Source organism: Lathamus discolor, chromosome 5 (genome assembly GCF_037157495.1).
Source record: "Lathamus discolor isolate bLatDis1 chromosome 5, bLatDis1.hap1, whole genome shotgun sequence".
NCBI classification, from domain to species: Eukaryota; Metazoa; Chordata; class Aves; order Psittaciformes; family Psittacidae; genus Lathamus; species Lathamus discolor.
The window spans coordinates 1,152,445-1,170,755 of NC_088888.1; the positions used below are offsets into that span (position 1 = coordinate 1,152,445).

General features: G+C 47.0%; 1 protein-coding gene across 4 annotated transcripts in view; it reads left to right on the forward strand.

The window, feature by feature from the left end:
* Positions 1 to 18,311, forward strand: part of TRERF1 (transcriptional regulating factor 1) — a 99,007-nt gene that overhangs the window by 26,725 nt on the left and 53,971 nt on the right. For all 4 annotated transcript variants that reach the window (XM_065679304.1, XM_065679305.1, XM_065679307.1 and 1 more), the window contains exon 2: positions 4,517 to 4,572. The gene's annotated coding sequence lies outside the window, so the exon portion shown is untranslated. The remainder of the gene's footprint in view (positions 1 to 4,516; positions 4,573 to 18,311) is intronic.

An 18,311-nucleotide genomic window follows, 5' to 3' on the forward strand; every position in this document is an offset into this window, starting at 1 on the left:
TAGCCCAGCTCTATGGTTAGCATAAAAGCAGCCCCTCAAAGACCCTGTGGTCTCATCTTCCCCCAGCAGCTCGGTGACTGACCTTCACTTTGCTTACGGAAAGAGAACCCGCAGAGAAGGGAATTTGCCATCAGTTCTCTTCCTACGTTTTCCCAGACAGTTTGGCCTCCCCGGCTTGTGCAGCCTCCCTTTTCTCTGCGTGGGAGAGCACAGGCTGCTGCTGGTGGCAGGGAGGAGAGATTAACATTCATCTGTTCGCTCCTCGCTCTTTTTCTATCCCGTGGGCATGGGCGAGTTATGATTGTGCCGCTCCTTTGTGGAGCCTTTCCACCCGTTGCCCTGATGAGAGGACCACAGAGGCACGGGTAAGGTTGTGCGAGTTTCATGTTGCTGATGCAAGAGGCGCAGGAAGAAGCCAAGTGCAGTGGCTCCCTGTAAGAAGTCCAAGGGGAAGACGGAAGGACCAACATAAGCCTTAGGATGCTCACTTGTTAAGAGGTCTCCTTTTCCAGAGCCCATGTGCATTGAGGGCCTGATGCAAAGTCTGCTTCCTCACTTGGTCTTGCAGGAAAAGGGGTATGAGTTTGTTTTGAAAGAGCTCTTCTGAGAAGAGATATTTACTACTTTGGTTCTTACTCGGTGTCTTGGTGTTATGTGTACAGCCAGGAAGTCTGATGGGGAATATGGGCAAACAAATGGTTTTCGGGCTTGCTTTGGGGTTTTTTTTTTTTGGTCTTTGCCAGTGTGGAAGCTAAAGCTGGTATTGTGCATGCAGGTACATCATAGCAGTGGTCAGTAACGCTCAAAACCAGGATCAGGAGATTTAGTTTCACTCTGTGGCATTGGCAGGGGCAGGAAGGGTCTTGCAAACACATCTTTCCAAATCGCCCTGTCCCAAATGGTGCTGCCCTTTGGTATCCATTTACCCTTCGTAGGAGACAGGTACTTAGGTGGGTGCCTAGCATGACAGGGTGATGTACCTACTCACATGTACTTCCTCAGGGTATGAGCACCAGCACAGGCTGCTTGTGCAGAAACAGCAGGTGCCTTGTTGTCCCCAGTGTCTCCTGCTGCTCCAAATTAGAGGATCTCTCAATCCAGGCATTCTTTGTCCTTCACTGCTCTCTGATAGTTAGCATTTACTAATTTAGCACTGGAAAGGCAGTGGGCTTCCTTCCATCCTTTCCAGTGCTGGCTACTGCTGGGTGGGATGTGATGCCAAGTGGCACTGCCATGGGGGTCTGGAGGTGATGGAGCTGCTGCGTGATTGCGAGAATCCCCATATCTGAGAAGTCTTACGAGAGCACCACCACCATCCTGCATGAGGCAGTGGGAGAGCGCGAGTGCAGGATTAGGCTGGAGCAGGGAGGGTTTTACCCAGTGTAGCATGTGTATTGCTGACAGTGGCAGGGAATTGCTGCACTTGCAGAAGGATGTTGCTAACAGGCATCAAGCGTGGGGAGGTCAGTGGAGGAGGAACAAACCCTCCCATTCAAATAAAAGCAGAGGAAGGGCAGGTCTACCTTCACATTCCAGTCAGGCTTTGGGAAAGCAGGAACAGCACCATCTGTGTCCCACTTCTTTTACTTTTCTTTTTCAAATGAAGTCTTGAATGCCAGCCATCTGCTGATGGCACATCCAAACTCTATCCCTGGATCTGGGGGCAGAGGATGGTTTCTGCAGGGAAAGGCACTCTTCAGAATGGAAGAGCTGCGAGTACCTCAGGGATGCTGCTGGATCCAGAAACCACCAGAGGAGCATGTGCAGGAAGGCTCAGCATCTCTGTTGGGTCACCTTTGTAGTACCAAAGCAGCCCTGCCCAGGGAGAGTGAATCTGAGGTGCTGACAGAGTCCACAGTGCTTGGTTTATGGATCCGTAATAGGAGATTGGAGTGTTCCTGTGGAGTGGATGCAGAGTGGTGCGGTGGTTCGGAGCCACTGTAGTGATGGCTGAGGCAAAAAGATAGTCATCACTTTCTGCAAGTATCCCGGTCATTGGGTGTGATGTTGTTAGGGAAACAGCTTGGGTTGTGGTTTTCTACAAGTTGGCTCATAAAACAGGCCCACTATCTCAATGGGAACCAACACAAGCCCTCAGCTGGTCACAGGAATGAGCAGACTCTATTTTCTTTCATACAATCCCAGACTGATTTGGGTTGAAGGGACCTTAAAGCTCATCCAGCTGCAACCCCTGCCACGGGCAGGGACCCCTTCCACTGGAGCAGCTTGCTCCAAGCCCCTGTGTCCAACCTGGCCTTGAGCACTGCCAGGGATGGGGCAGCCACAGCTTCTCTGGGCACCCTGTGCCAGCGCCTCAGCACCCTCACAGGGAAGAGCTTCTGCCTTAGATCTAACCTGAACTTGCCCTGTTTCAGTTTGAACCCATCACCCCTTGTCCTATCGCTGCAGTCCCTGATGCAGAGTCCCTCTCCAGCATCCTTGCAGCCCCCTTCAGACACTGGAAGCTGCTCTGAGGTCTCCACGCAGCTTCTCTTCTCCAGGCTGAACAGCCCCAATGTTTTAATTCTTTCTGTGGCAGCTCTCCCCCGGTGCGTTTTGATGCTCTTACAAAGGTGGTTTTTCTGAAGGCATTTTTCTGTGTTGTATTTCTCTCTTCCTCTCTGTCACAGCCGTCGAGCGGTGCTGCTGTGCTGATGGCGCTTGTGGATGTGAACACGAGCAAGGCAGCAGAGAGTTAAAAAAACCCCATTAATTAAAATATTTACATTGGAAGCTGCAAAACGTTTACTCTTGGAGTCAAACAAACTTCCCATTGTTCGTGTGGGATTGCTGCAGCTTCGCTGAAAATAGCCAGGAAGAGGTTGTGCTCGGAGGAATTCCACTGGGTTGGCAGGGGAATAGGAGGGTAGGGACAGTCAAGTGGGCTCTTGGGCAGTGGCTCTCTTTTGTTCCAGTCTTTCTGTCACATGAACTAAAGATCTCTTCGTAGAAACCAGAAAAACCCCAAAAGAATCCCCAAAAACCTCACAATGATGGAAGTATGGTGTTTTATTGTTCTTGTAACGGCAAAAAAAGAAGTTGTTATTAGTAGAAGATGAGAAAATGGTATTTTCTGGATGAAACATTTCTGATTAGCACTTAAAGTGTATATTAATGTATGCACTTAGCAGGGAAAAAGAGGAGCATCCCAGAGCAGGTCTGTGGCTTCCCTTCTGGCTGGTGAGCCATGTTTGCTGGCAGGGAAATGGCAGCACAGCAAAGGATGTTATAAAGGATGTCACCTTTCCTCAGCGTGGAGCACCAGTGGTCCATTGGCATCATGCTGCTCAGTGTCCAAGGAAGGTGATGGAGGGTGCAAACTGATGTCAAACGGCTAAACCACAGTGTTTTCTTTTCATCTAGCTTTTTAGGCACAGGGATGCTCTCAGTAGCATCACTACAGGAAGAGTAAGCAAATATGAAAACTATTTGCTTCAAATCCTTTCATTCCTGTCATATCTCTCCCCAGATAACTGGATTGAAAAACGAAGGGTGGCTGTTTTATGTTTGTTTCACTTTAAATAGTATTCTCTAATATACAAGTGAAATGGCACACTGTATCCCTGGCCTTTTCCAGCCTGGCACTGAACTTAGCAGGCTTCTAGGGCTTGTGGGCAGGATGCTGGAAAGGCTTAAAGGGTGTGTGGAGGAGTTGGTTTGGTTGCTTTCTCGGATCCTTGATTCACATTGCTCGCTCTAGGTAGACTCTCATGCTATTCTAAGTTACCAGGCAGGAGGTCTCTCTCATGCCCTAGTGACTCGTGGACTGGCTGGATTGCAGGTCATGGCCCCTTGTCTTAATAGTGCCATGGAAAGTGTTCAGTCAAGCCCAACTTTATCAGGCTAAAATGTGGTACTCTTTCCTCTGATCCCAAGCATGCCAGACTGCCTTGTGTTTACCTATACCAGAAAAGCATCTTTATTACATTGGTTTGGTTTGTAAAGGTGTTAAGAAATGAAATGCACTTGCTCAGGGTAGGCATCGTTTAAACTCGTGCACAAGAGCTTTGTTCCATACATGTCTTGCCTGCTTTATTTAAGGAAGGCTGGATGCTGACAGTTTCTTGGCCTGGAGATAAAAAGTGCTGCCTGCCCAGGTTTGATACACTGCTGGAAAACCGTCTCCCCGACGTATAACATGGCCGTGATTATTTCTAGCCATTAGCACTGGGCTCATTTTACAGCCATTCGCATTATGTAATTTAATGGTCATTTAATTTAATGAGAGGATGCTGCAGACTTATTTATGACTCGGCAGGCTAACCTGTGTGCTTTGGCCACCTCTGCTAGCCCTGCTGCAGGAGGAAGAGCGTGTTTCTTACAGAACATGTTACAACATCTTTAATACCTTTCTCTCCAGGTTTCCCAGTTTGCTGCAGACGGGAGGGCGACTTGCCTGGGGTGTAGATTATACTGGAATGGCAGCAGAAGCTAAACCGTTTGTTTGCCTTGTACTTCTTCTTTGCCTTCTGTGAGGTTATTGGGAGGTATTAATAGGCTTTTCCTTTTGTTACAGATGGAATTTTATGGCTTGCTGGATTCTGAATAGGACGAGGAGATGTGTCTGATAAGGTAAGAGAGAGGGTAAGATTAACATCTTCCTACACAACAGTCTCACTGGTTTCTTGTTCAGGTTGAAGACAACCCTTTCTTGCCCTGACAGAGCCCTGCGTATAATTGATTTATGTACTTTTAAGTCCATATGCCTGTGACCCTCCGAGCCCAGACTGTCTCTGGTGCGTACACCTTATGTCCCAGTCCTTTCTCCTGGTGAACTGATGGACAAAGCCCAGAAGACACAAACGTATGCCTTTCCAGGCACGGGGCTTAGCCAGAGAGGTCACACTTATCCTGCTGGTTTAGAGCTTCTTATGAAGTAACAGATGAGGTAGAAAAGTTTCTGTTCAGTTTTGAGGTTCTGCTTGCGCCTCCTTCCCCCCTCTTCCCCGCAGACATTGGAAAGGTAAAAACATCCTTGAGCTGTTTAACTTCTGTTCTTTTAAAACTTGTTTTTCCTGTTGCAGTATTTTCAGACTGGGACAGTTTTTACTAGGACAGGGTGTATTTGAGTCGAAAACCTCTAGGTTTGAGTCTGAAATGAGTCTTTGCTGCCACTTATGTGCTGAAGGAAGCGGTAGGTTTGCTGCTGTTTGGTGTTCGTTAGTTTTGCCTTCTTTAATAGCAGTGCTTTTAAAAGGCAGTGCTTAGATACTTTTTCTCTTGGTTTCTGGTTTAGAGGCTGCTGCTGGTAAGAGAGGAATTGATGTCTTTAAAATCCTTAGCTTTTGGGATACCACGTTCAAACAACAGCCAAACGCTGTAGTAGTATTACATAGGGATTGTCACTGTCTTTCAAGCTACGCTCCAACCTGTGACTATGCAGCTCTAGTGCTTACGTGTTTCATTTTGTGTCTTCTGCTTTCCTGAGTTCTGTGCCATTTACAGGCCTCAAAAATACCTGTTGTTCTTCTTGGCCGTTGGTTGGAAAATGGAAAGGCATGCGAACAGCAAAGTGCATGATGGCATTGTGTGAGGACCGGGACTGAATGACTTTTTTCCTTGGATTCAGAGATTTAGCTCTTGTAGACACTCTTGGGGGGTTTTTAGTTTGGTTTTGGTTCTCTCCCCCGTAAGTTCTGTTTGCTGAGTAGACTTACCCTTTGGAGGGTGGCTGTCCAAGCAAGAACTCTTGGCCCCACGTGGAGTACGCAAGAATCCAAGATTCACTTGCTGCTTAGACTTCTTGTGGAAGTGTGAGGCATTTTGTCCATTCAGACTACCCTCTTTCGTGCACCATGTGTTAAATTGTGTTACAAATGCTGTGTGTTAAAGCTCACTTTCTCCCTGGAGGTGGTCTTGTATGTGTACAGTTGGCAAAATCCAGCTCTTCAGGTAAGAGGTCTCGCCGTGTGCAGTTATTACGCAGAGCACCTCACATGCATACCTGCTTTGGTATGTAAACTACCTTCTTCACGTGTTCCAACCAGTCTGCCTGTGCTCCAAGAATGGGTGATTACAGCCGCTTTCGGGACTTCTTAGCGCGTGTTCTGCCTGCCTGTGCCAGCATCCCTGCACATGAAGGTGGTCTAGCTGCCATCCCATCACTCATCTGCCACTGGGCTCTGTGTGGTGCCCACCGCGGCATCGCTGGTGCTGTCTGTGTACTCTCATCGTAGAATCATGCAATAGAATCACAGAACCAACCAGGTTGGAGAAGCCCTTTAAGCTCCCCCAGTCCAACCATTGCCAGCACTGCCCAGGCCACCCCTGCCCCATGGCACTGAGGCCTCGTCTCCATGGGGTGTGAGCACTTGCAGGGCCGGTGCCTGCAGCCCTGCCCTGGGCAGCCTGTTCCAATGCCTGAGCACCCTCTGGGGCAGGAATTGCTCCTCAGCTCCATCTGAACCTGCCCTGGGGCAGCTTGAGGCCGGTTCCTCTTGTGCTATCTGTTACTCTATTAGTTAATTTTCAGTGCTGTTCCCATGGAGTGGGCATGGATGAATCTGTGTGCTGTAACGGGGGCAGCCCTTGTGGCGCAGCTGGCTGCTGTTGTGCTCTCTCTCTTGGGGTGAGGTTGCTCTCCCCTTGCCTCAGAAAGCCACCACCGAGGAGGCTCTGTTTCTAACAAGTTCTGCAGCTTGAGGCCACGACACCTTCTCTCGCCACGGCTTTATTACCAGCGCCAGGCGTGTACCGAGCACGAGCCAGGTGCCAGCAGTCTCAGGACTGCCTTTGAAAGGAGGTTCTGGGAGGAAGCAGCAGCACTTCCCACCAGCTCTTGTCTCTCAGCTCCAGAAGAAGGTGTTACGTCCTTGTTTCCCGAGATACCTTCTCGGGGCTGGGAGTTCTCCTGAGCTGTGAATGTGTGGATCTGAGTCTCCTTTCTCCGAGAGGGCTTCGTTTGTCCCTTTCTCAGCAGCCTGGGTTGGAGAAGTGCCACTGCCCCACTCCCGGTCCTCATGTGTCACAAGAAGTGGCTGTCCTGGTCCTGCTGCTTTTTGAGACTGCACTTGTTGGGTGTCCATCATAGAATCACAGAATAGTTAGGGTTGGAAAGGACCTCAAGATCATCCAGTTCCAACCCCCCTGCCATGGGCAGGGACACATCACTACTTCAGCTGTCCCTGACTGCTGTGGCATTGGTGTTACTTGATTTCACCTTCTGCTCCCTTTCCCCACTGACATTTGGGTTTCCATCCTTCCAGACAGGCATCTGGATCCTGTTCCAAACGTGCCCTCTGGTCCCGAGTTACTGGCTGGGCTTAAACCATGACGCTCTGCCTGCTGTCCGTGTTTTCCCTTGGTCACTTAGAGTTCTCATGGATACTTCCTGTCCCGTTCCCTGCTGTTCCTCCTTCCAGGGAAGTACTTCTGAAGCACTCCTGTGTTTATTGCTGCCCTTGCAGTTAAAGGGGTTGCTATCCTTTAGCCCCATTTAAAGCAGTGGGACGTGCTCCTGTTTTAATCCTAGCCATGGTGACTTCCATGTAACGGCTGGCTTTTGGCATCCATCCTATTGATTACGTGATGGGGTTGACTTCACACAAATGGGTGATAGCTCTTTTAATATGCCTGAAGTGCTATGATGAAATTACAAGCCTTGGCAAGCTTGTGGCAATGTTGAGAGGTGCCAGACCTCTCACCCAGTCTTGTCTTTTCCTTCCCCCGTATTTCCCTGTGCCTTTATCTTCCTTCCGAGGAAGCCAGGGCCCTGGTGACCTGCAAGTCAAGTTTCGCAGGAGCCCAATAGCTCGGGTAATAAGTGTGGAATCTTTCTGTAAGGCCTAATCTATTTTCAGAGGTACGTTTATGAGATAAAAATGACTTTGATCCCTGAAGGAGCGTTGTGTCATTTTGGGGAGGAAACGACAAGGAAGTAGCTGTTATCAGGCCTGTTTTCACCCACTGTTAGCCTAGACCTGATGGATTGCAGCTCCAAGGTCGCTTGTCTTAACAGTTCCAAATCAGGTTGCCGATTAAGATTGATTATGTGAAAAGCAGTAGATTGATGTGTAGTATTAATAGCTGTTAATGCACTTTATAAGAGCAGTATGTTTCACAAACACTTTCTAGTTGTTCCTTTTAACGAGTCTTGGCAGTGCACACCCCAGTTTATCACATGCAGAAGTAGAGTAACTCATAGAACTATTGGTGTTCTTTGTATTTTCAGTGTGGTGTTGCTTTTTACTGGAAGTAACCCTTGATTTTCATGAGACTAAATAGAACCAAAGTCCAGGAATTCTCTTTATCAGCTCGGACATTGTGATTGCTTCTTGTGTTAGTGCACATCAGTGCAAACCTCTTGCTTTGTTGCTGGATGAGTTTTAATAACTTCCTTTGGCATTGCCTGTGAATGGCGTTGTCTCTGCAGGAGCAAGTCAATGTGAATCAAATGGAAATGGGTAATTTGAGTTCCTTTGCTTGGGTTATTTTGCTGTTTGTCACAGTGTGGAAAGGACCTTGGAAGCGCAGGGATGAAAATGGGAAAGCTCTCATGCATAAGGAAGAGCCTCCAGACAACAAAGTTGGGGGCGGGGGGGGAATAGCTATGTAAATGTAGACATCAAGGTAAATGCGCTTTCCTTTCCTCAGAAGATTTGAATATTTGCACAATATGATGTTGCAAGTTGTATGTGCTTAACGCTTCTGAAGGAATAAATGACTTCGGTGCCTGAATGTGTAGATAACTGTCAGCTTCAAAGGATCAAGTGAGTTGGAAGGCATGTTTGGGGAGCAGGCAGGTACCAGGCAGCAGATAGAAAGCAGCGGAATACATTCAATTCGTGTATCAGAGGCCTAGATGTAAGCTTATATGGGAATGAAGATGAACCATGTTCTGAAAAGCAGATTTCTGTGGTTCTGCTCCTAATGTACAAGTGGAATGCTCACTTCCCACTCCCCACCCCTGTCCCCCTGGGCTCCCCAAGCTGCTCATTGTAAGAATTGCGTTGCTCCTATAAAAATTGAGAAGGGAAATAAGCCTATTTAGTACTTGTCAAGCTACCCTTATAAAAAAGGCCGCCATTTGCTGTAGGACGTTCTTGGGATGAGCTGGCTGGTTCTGCAAGATGTAAGTAACTTTGCACTCCTGAATAAGCACTGAAATAAGAAACTGAAATCGTTACTGTAGAGTGCGCATTAAAGCCATAGGGCTGAAATGGGAAGAACCATTTCAGCTTTTGCTTGAGAAGTGAGCTGATGTGAAGTTCCCTTTGGAGCAGGCAAAGCACAAACAAGACGGGGTGTAGTTTAGCATTGCAGTTTGAGATGCACATTGCCTGCCCTTCACCCCACTGAGCCTGTGCAGGGAGCTAAACCTGGCAGAACCCACAGCCCATGGCTTCTCCATAGGGCTGTTTTCCTGACCCAAGTTCTGTGGGCTCCAGTGGGCGCGAGCGATCATCCTGGAGGGATGTAATAAAGTGCTTTGTCCAGGTGTGTTTGTTGAGTACCAGTTCCTATGAGTTAAAAAGTGCAGAGAGGGAGATGTGGGTATCCATAAGCTTTGGTGCTCAGACCCACCACGGGTGATTCTATGTGGAAATCACTTCATGTTCCCCATTTAGCCACGTGAATTAACAGCACGAATTAACATGAGCTAGAGCAGCAGAACGGTGGAGCCCAGCCTGTCCTGGAGCGCTGGGAAAAGCCTTCAATACCCTGACCTGTGGCTGTGGAGCCCTTTGCAGACAAATGAACTTTGGTGTGTGGGGAGCAGCCGGTCCTTCTGAAAGAGATGTGCTCCAAGAGCCACACGGGTTCCAGTTACTTAAGTGCAGGGGTCTGTATTTCTGAATGGATAGCGTTGCTGAGGAGTGGGGAAGATGTGAACGCCAGAGGAATTCTACAGGGTTTTAGTCAGCTGGATAAGATGGAAGCGGTTCTTGTGGGTACTTCTGCAGGCTCGCTGTCAATGATTCCCTGAGCAGACCACAGTCATAGCAATCAACAGTAACTATGGACAGTTGGGCAGGGGAGGTTAATTCTGAACTCTTCCAAACTTCTCCCTTTGCCAGCAGTGTGTTTTGGGGGCCCAGTTTTGGCTAATGTATTCTTTATCTTCTGAGTAAATTTGGTGGAGACTGCTTTGTCAGTCAGTCACTGATAACCGTTATCCCTTTTGATAAGCCAAATATGCAGACTTTAGGAACACGGCTTAAGATGTATTTTTTGACTCTTTAGCTGTTCTTGTGGTGTTTTCTTTGCTGAAGTGCAAGTTGCCCATGCTCTCGCTGTTCTTTAGATAAGGCCCTCCCTCCTTGCGTTGCCTTGTACAAAATACAGTTCTTGCCCATGTAGAGGCCAAGTTTCCTTGCTTAGCTGCGGATTCATGCAGGCAGTTTAGTATCTATCCTGTGTCTGCCGTGACCCCCAGTTGTTTTACAGGATCATTGCCTTCCTGAATGCAATTCCCCAAGGATAACCCTTACGGTTCTCTGTTTATTCCGAGGAGTTGGTAACTTTGGGTTATTGCTGTATTGAAGCCAGCTGTTGTTCAGATAAACTATACCCAGCAAAAAACACACTTTAGCAAAGAGTAACCCGAGTTGGTTTTTGCTTACCCTTGCTCCAGGTTTCATGTTCTGTGCAGATGACAAGAAATGGTTTAATATTTTCCTTCAGATGCCTGGTAACGGCAATGGGGACAGCATCCCATCAGGCCCCCCGAATACCAGAAGTGGGGGTCCTGTCATTAGACATAACACTGACAGGGGTTTGAGCCCCTAAACTGAACTTCTTGTACGCTGCAGTTTGGTGTTGTGTGAACAGAAGGACCTCTTGGAGATCTTTGTTTTGAATGCTGCATGGATGCGGGGGTGTAGTTGTTTTGGTCTTGCTCAGTGGCATTTCGCTAGACAATTGTATTCATACCACTTGTGTTCTGGTTTTGGAGTTGGATGTTGGTACTTCTGTTGGTCTAGTTCTTATATGAGATGAAGTACCAGACAGTTGCACATTTACCATCAACTAATAGTCAAAAGGTACAGTCTGGCAAAGACTTGGCTAAACTAAATGAATAGCTCTCCATATCCTGTGGGTGGGGGGTTTTGTGTGTCTATTTACACTGCTTACCAAGAAGGAATAGAGCAACTTTCCTCCTCTGACATAGGTGCAGTGCCAACTTCTACACCATTGAATTCATTTTGTTAAACAGGAGGAAGAAAATAAGTTAATAAATTGACAAAAGGAATTTGTCTCCCAAGTGTGCCAACAGGGCTGGGTCTGGTTTTCCTCCTCCATTTTATCAGGAGGAAAAAAAAACCTTGTTGCTTTAGTACTCTGTTAGCCTTTTGTTTTCAGATGCTGAGCCTCAACAGGATACTGCTTTCATGATGTATTGTAAAGGTGGCCGGGGAGGATAGTATTTGATCGCACCTCAAAAGGGTGTTGTAGGGATGTTCTACACAGCCTCATTTTGTGCATCTCACAGGCTATTTCTGAAGTGACTCGAGTATCTGTTTAGGGCAGTGTGGGAAGCCTCTAGGGACTTGAGTAATGGTACCCTCCCACCAAAGCCATCTTCTGATGGTCAGGGAATACCCTGTTTGGTCTGTGTTGTATAGGCTCAGATGCATTTTACCTCTAACAGATACTAGTGCTATCACTTTGTGCATTGCTAGTTTGAAAACTTGTGTTACTCATAACGTTTGCATGCTTTCTCTTATACAAAGGAAGAGCAATACACTGTCTGGCTGTTACCCTAGTCGGTGCGGTCAACAATAGCCAGGCAAATGAAGCAGACTTGACTGTGTCACACTAAAACTTCCTCTGGCCTTCTGGAATAGACAGCTTGGAAGAACAAATTAGCTCCTGCCCGTTTCCAGCCTGCTGTCTTCTGCTGCCTTGCAGCTTAAAATGCCACCCCCTTTTGTAGCTTGAAGAGGGGGTGATGACGACGTCTTCACTAGAGGTGTTCTCTGAAGTTGAGTTAGCTGCACCAGCAATCCCACAAATAAAACTCCATTGAGGCAGAGCTTTTTGGTGCTGTGCTAGAATATCCAACAGGCTTGGACTGATTGAAGAACATGAAGAATGTGCTTGGAATGTACCTCTGCAGCTTGCTGGGTAATGTTCTCCTTTGAACTACTGGATGGACCATGCTGCCTAGGAAGCTTCCCGTTCCTACCAAGAGAGGCTGTTGGACAGCCATTGAGGGGTGCCTGCATTTCCTCTCTAGGAAATGTGTGTTCCATGTGTCACTCGGAGAGCCTAGCTGTTGTTCCTGAGCTCTGGTATGAGGGTTGGAGCAAGGTGAGGCTGTGTTCTTGTGCCTCTAGTTTCCAGAGGTGGTGTGAGGGAATGAAAGGGATGAGATGGCATGGTCTGGGTACCCTAGTGAAGAGTGGAGTCTGGAAATGCTTTGTGGCCCTGACTCCTTGAGACATAAAAGGAGGTAAAAAACTACTGTTCAATTTAGATTATAGCAGGTACCTGAGGGTCACCCGCAGGATAAGCCTAAGTTCTGTTACTGGTTTCTGGTGACACCTCTTATTGCACAAGGTTTGAGTAGAAGCAGCAGGGGCTGAACCATATGGTTCAGCAGAGCCATAGCTGGTTAATGACGGGATTCTCTTGCATTATTAAAGCAGTTCTGTTAAGACAGAGGGCTGTGTGTCCAGGTGTCATCTTGATGGATCCTGGTGTGAGAATCCAACCAAGTGATGCTCTTCAAGCACTACTGAATCAAATAAAGTCAGGAGCTCGTGTGCTGGCTGTCATGCAAGGCTAGTTCACATTTGTGTAGCCACTGCCTTTTTCATATGCGATTCTGGTTTTCACTGCTGATTAACATTGAAATGATTCCCTTATGTTTTCAGATGTTGCCATAGTATTGAAGTATTAATCTTTTTCTGGTTGCTTTTCCTCTTTCATTTTTACTTTTTTTCGTAGTAAAGAAATATTATTATACCATCACATAAAAGTGCATCTGAAGAATAGCAGGAGGAGAGACTGAACTTCTAGGTCCTTTTCCCCCCATTTAAAACAAGTGGAGATGTGTATGGTATTTGAGCAGCAGTCTCGCTTATGCAGGGAAAATAGTTTTAAAGACTAAACCCCGAGAGTACCCTTTTCATTTGGAAGGGTTTAACATCAGCTTTTCATGTTCAGCCAGTGGGGATGGCATCTGGGATATAGGAACCTCGCCATACCTACTGCTGCTGGTGGGGATGCTGTTTGTGTAAGTAGCTTCCTTAGCAGGTGATGAACTTCTTCCTTCATGATTGAATTACTTGATAGCAGGAAATCCTTGGGGAAGAAAAAGAGATGGCTGGTAAGTTCTGCCAGAGACTTGTGTAGGTGTGGTGATAGAAGAGGAAAGAGACGAGGACTTGTGAAGTTAGATGTGGGGCAGGAAGCACTGGAGCAAGCATTGGCCAGAAATGCTGCAATACAGAATGCATCTCTGTTCTGGGCTCTGGTGGGCAGCCCAAGAGCAAGTCACTTCAGCCTGAGTGTGCCTCTGAGCTTCCACCTGTGCGAGGTGTATTATAATATGTGCCTCAGAAGTTCTGTGAAGGTGCCAAATTGATGCTTTCAGGGGCAGATCACAGGATGCTTTGAATAAAGCTTTACAAAGTACACAGTGTTCTTACTATTAATACCAAATAGTTTGTGTGTCTCTCGCGAATGACAGGGAAAATGAAATGTGCCAGATTTGCCAAGCTGGAGAAATGGTTCCTCGTTACTTTGAAAGAGCTGGAAAGCGCAGATGGAAGAAGGGAGGGTTGAAATCCGGGTACGGAGGGGAAAATCCCATGGGCTGTCCGCATGGATGTGGTTTAGGAACTGTACCTCTTGTTGCCTTGTGTCTGTAAATCGGCTTTGCAAGTGGCTGAGCATTTCTGAGCAGAGTTGAGAGGGAAGAGAGCGTTGACCGATGCAGTGTAACGCGCAGCAGAGGAAGCTGCTGCTCAACCCCTTTATTTGAAGAGAATGTGATAAACCAGGAACTGCTGTAGTCCCTTTCTTAAATAGGAAATACATGCAACCACAAAAGGCAAGTGCAGAGCTGAGCGACTGCCTAGGGCCTATATTAGAAATGTGAAGTAACAAGAAACAGTTTCTCAGCCTACTTTGCCATTTGGATTGTACTTGAGAAGCTGACCAAAAGGCCAACATGCAGCTTGTCAGCAGAATAACCACCAGCAGCATCTTAGGGTCATCCTTTCAAGTGATGCCGTTACCTGCTGTGCTGGGTGTTGCTGAGATACAGGCACTCCTCATAGTGAGGAGATGTCTTTGCTGCCCTGTTTGAGCTGTCCCCAGCTTTGGAGTGTCTCTGCCTTCACCAGGCTCTGCTTCTCCTCTGCCACAGGCTTGATGTGGGCTTACAAAAGTCACTTGGTTCACTTGAAGCTGGGCTGTTCAGCCTGGAGCAGAGAAGCTGCGTGGAGACCTCAGAGCAGCTTCCAGTGTCTGAAGGGGGCTACAAGGATGCTGCAGAGGGACTCTTCATCAGGGACTGCAGTGACAGGACAAGGGGTGATGGGTTCAAACTGAAACAGGGCAAGTTCAGGTTAGATCTAAGGCAGAAGCTCTTCCCTGTGAGGGTGCTGAGGCGCTGGCACAGGGTGCCCAGAGAAGCTGTGGCTGCCCCATCCCTGGCAGTGCTCAAGGCCAGGTTGGACGCAGGGACTTGGAGCAACCTACTCTAGTGGGAGGCTGGAGTTAGAGGATCTTAAGGTTCTTTGCTGTTCAAACCATCCTGTGATTTTAAGCCAGCTCACGAAGAATGGGAAAGATACATGCTTTCTCAGATGGCTGGAGCTGTGTGCTTTATTTTGCTTGTTTTAGTTGGTAACAGTTAGGTCTGAGCTTGCAGTGAGCAGGCAAGAGGTGAAAGCCCTGCTGCTCCATTGCTTGGGATACTAATGTGCTCAGAAATGAGGGCACTGCTCTGTCCCCTTTGAACTTGGTGATGGAAGTCAAAACACACAATACGCACCCCAAACCAAAACCCTCTTATCGAGTCCTCACCTTTGCTATTTAGACCAGCCACATGATGATGACGGAGGTGTTCTGGTGGGTGAGTTGGTGACCATTGTGAGTTGTGACCAGTGAAACGCTTCAGTTTGACGTGGGCTCTGGTGGACATGCTCATAGCCGATCAGTTAAGTGTCCTAGGGAAGGTTTTGTGCCTGATAATGAATTCTGGTGATTAATTCTGCAGTTGAACAGGGGTTCAGCAAAGGGCTGCACTGCTTTTACTAAAGCCATGCTAACCTGAGGAGATGTGTTGAAACTTCTTTGACCCTTGTTAAGAAGTTAAAGCTCTATTAAACTTTAGCCTGGAAAAGAACACCTTCAGGTCTACATTATGGTGTTGCCATGCCCTAAATAAGTCCTTGTGGGCAAAGCTGCACAGGGTGCTTGAGTTTTGCATCTAGACCCCTGCTTTTCAAGGGGATCCTCTCGTACAGGCTCTAACATCAACTGCCCCCCAGCTCTGTTGTGATGATGGATGCAGACTCTTCTCTTCTTGCTCCTCTTTTGGCATGGTGCTTTTCCAGCACACTATTGCAATGCTGATGCTATTTGTCTTAAAGAGAAGAAGTTCTCTTACTCTAGAAAAGCAAAAGTAGCACAACTACACTGATACTATTGTCTAAAAATACTACTGCCATTTAATAGTGATAGGAAGTCTTCTTTCTGAGCTGAAATCTCCAGAAGCACTATGTTTTGACAGGTTGTTCTGACTCAACTCCAACTGTAGCTTTTCTTAATGGTCATTAAATGCTTTATTGCCTATAAAACCCAAACCAAACATTTCTGTTTTGGAAGAATGAGTATCTGATATGACAGCATAGAGCTAAAGTTCATTATACATATACAGCTGAAATAAGTTAACTTGTTTAAATTGTATTGTAGGCACAGTGCTCCTGCAGTTGAAAAAGTTTCATGACTCCATATAACCTTATCAACATGTTTCCATAGTTAATTTCCAGCCTCCAATTGTATTATCTTTTGTCTAATGGAAGCTCATCGTATTAAATAAACTAATGAGCATAATGTTAATGTTGCTGATGCTTTATTAGATACTACATTAAAAACCCCACCAAAACAACAAACCACGATCCTGCATTCCCTTAACCAGGGTATGTTTTAACTCGGGAAGCTCTTCTGGGAGGGGAAAGTGAAGGTGAAAATCCTGTGTCCAGTGTTCAGAATGGACCGGGATACCACAGTATGACATCCTGTTGCTCCTGAGGATGTCAGATATACACCCAGTGCTCTTCAGCACTTCTGCAAAGAGGAACATGTTTTATACTGGGACTTCTGTCACACTTGTGTGTGAAGAGAATGGAGAAATGATGGCGGTGAATATAAATGGGTGATGAGGCAATGTGATTATTTGGAAAGGGAAGGAACTACAAGCCTTCAGTTGATGGATCTGAGATAACTTATTTTGTTATTACTGGTAATTACACTGAACAAAGTTATTTCTTCTTAAATTTGAAAATGCCATTGAGAACTAGGGCTGTGGCAGATAATGACATGTCATTTGTCACATAGGATTAATTTCCTTCTGGTATGGACACAGTGTGTGTGTGTAGAACATATTCCATTACTGAAGAACAATCTGTTTGTTCCCATATCCTTCCAGTCGTGAGGTGCTGGCACAGGGTGCCCAGAGAAGCTGTGGCTGCCCCATCCCTGGCAGTGCTCAAGGCCAGGTTGGACACAGGGGCTTGGAGCAAGCTGCTCCAGTGGAAGGGGTCCCTGCCCATGGCAGGGGCTGGAGCTGGAGGAGCTTTAAGGTCCCTTCCAACCCAAACCAGGCTGGGATTTGATGAGTGTTAGCACAGAGTAGTTCACCTCTGTGCACTGTGCAGAGGGAAGGGCTCACTGTGTTCTGGGGGGCAGTTTACCCTGGAAGGGACCTGGGGTGATAGTAAAAAGCTCACCAAATACCAACTCTTTGCAGTGTTGCTGAAAAGAATGGATGTGCTCTTTGGATGCAAGAGCCAAGCGTGTCATAGAATCATAGAATAGTTAGGGTTGGAAAGGAACTCTAGATCATCCAGTTCCAACCCCCCTGCCATGGACAGGGACACCTCTCACTAAACCATCCAACACAAGGCTTCATCCAGCCTGGCCTTGAACACTGCCAGGGATGGAGCACTCACAGCCTCCCTGGGCAACCCATTCCAGTGCCTCACCACCCTAACAGGAAAGAATTTCCTCCTTAGATCCAATTTAAACTTCCCCTGTTTAAGTTTTAACCCGTTACCCCTTGTCCTGTAGGAGTATGCAGTAGTGTAGCAGTGGCACGGGATCATTGCTGCAATATGGGCTCCCGTTCTTGTGTGCCTACTTCAGGAAAAAGTAATTAGTAAGAAAAAGGCTTCAGAGAGCTGGGAGATCGATTACAGTTGGAAAACCTGTTTTACTGTTGGGTCGCTAGTTATTTGTTTGAAATAAAAAGCCTCCTGTGCTTTAAGTGAAGTGGCTGAGTTGTATTTTGTGAAGATCTATAGAGCAAGAAAGTGGAAGCTCTTCAGTTTAGTAGGAGGTGTAATGAGGTTGAATAGCTGAAAGTAGAAACCAGGTGAATCTGGACTAGTTGTAACACACAAATTATTAAGTAGGATAAATTACTCACTGAAACAATTCCCCTTGGATATGATGGATTCTTGGTCACCTGCTTGAGAGTTAGAACTGCATGTATTTAACATAGGAGTTTATTGGTGATGTTTGTGCGTTCTGGACTCCAACAAGTAATACATCTGCATGTAGGTCAGTGGCACACCCTGGGTGGAAGGTCAAGGAGATTACAATGGTCTATTCTGCTTTCCAGGTCTGGGGGAGGTGGATGGAGACCGGCTGATGCTGGGAGTGATGGGCCAGCCGAGTCTGGGGTTTGTGCTCCTGTTCATCCCCCCGCCATCGCAGTAGGCTGGCCAGCTTTCTGCACTGTACTTGAGTTTCTCTCTTGGACAGATCTGCTGGGTTTGGATGCATGACTCTAAAGGGAGAAAACAGACTTTAAGCTGTGACTACTCATTGTGTGGAGAAGGGCACCTGTAGGTAGAGCAGGGAGAGTTCTGAGGGGCATTTCTGTTTGGCTGATGTTTTACCCAGTACTTGGGCATTGGGGTTTGGGGTTTTTTCTTTAAGGACACAAAAGGAGTCAGACCAGTGAAGTTCTGCATCCATGCAGGTATCCTGCGGCTGTGAAGAATGGTACAGGTAGAACAGAGAGAAGAACAAACGCAGGAGCAAGCGTTTCACACAGGGTTTTTAGCTTTATCTTGTGGGAAATAGGCAAATTTGCACAGCTCATGGAAAACGAAGAACCAGTGCGCTGG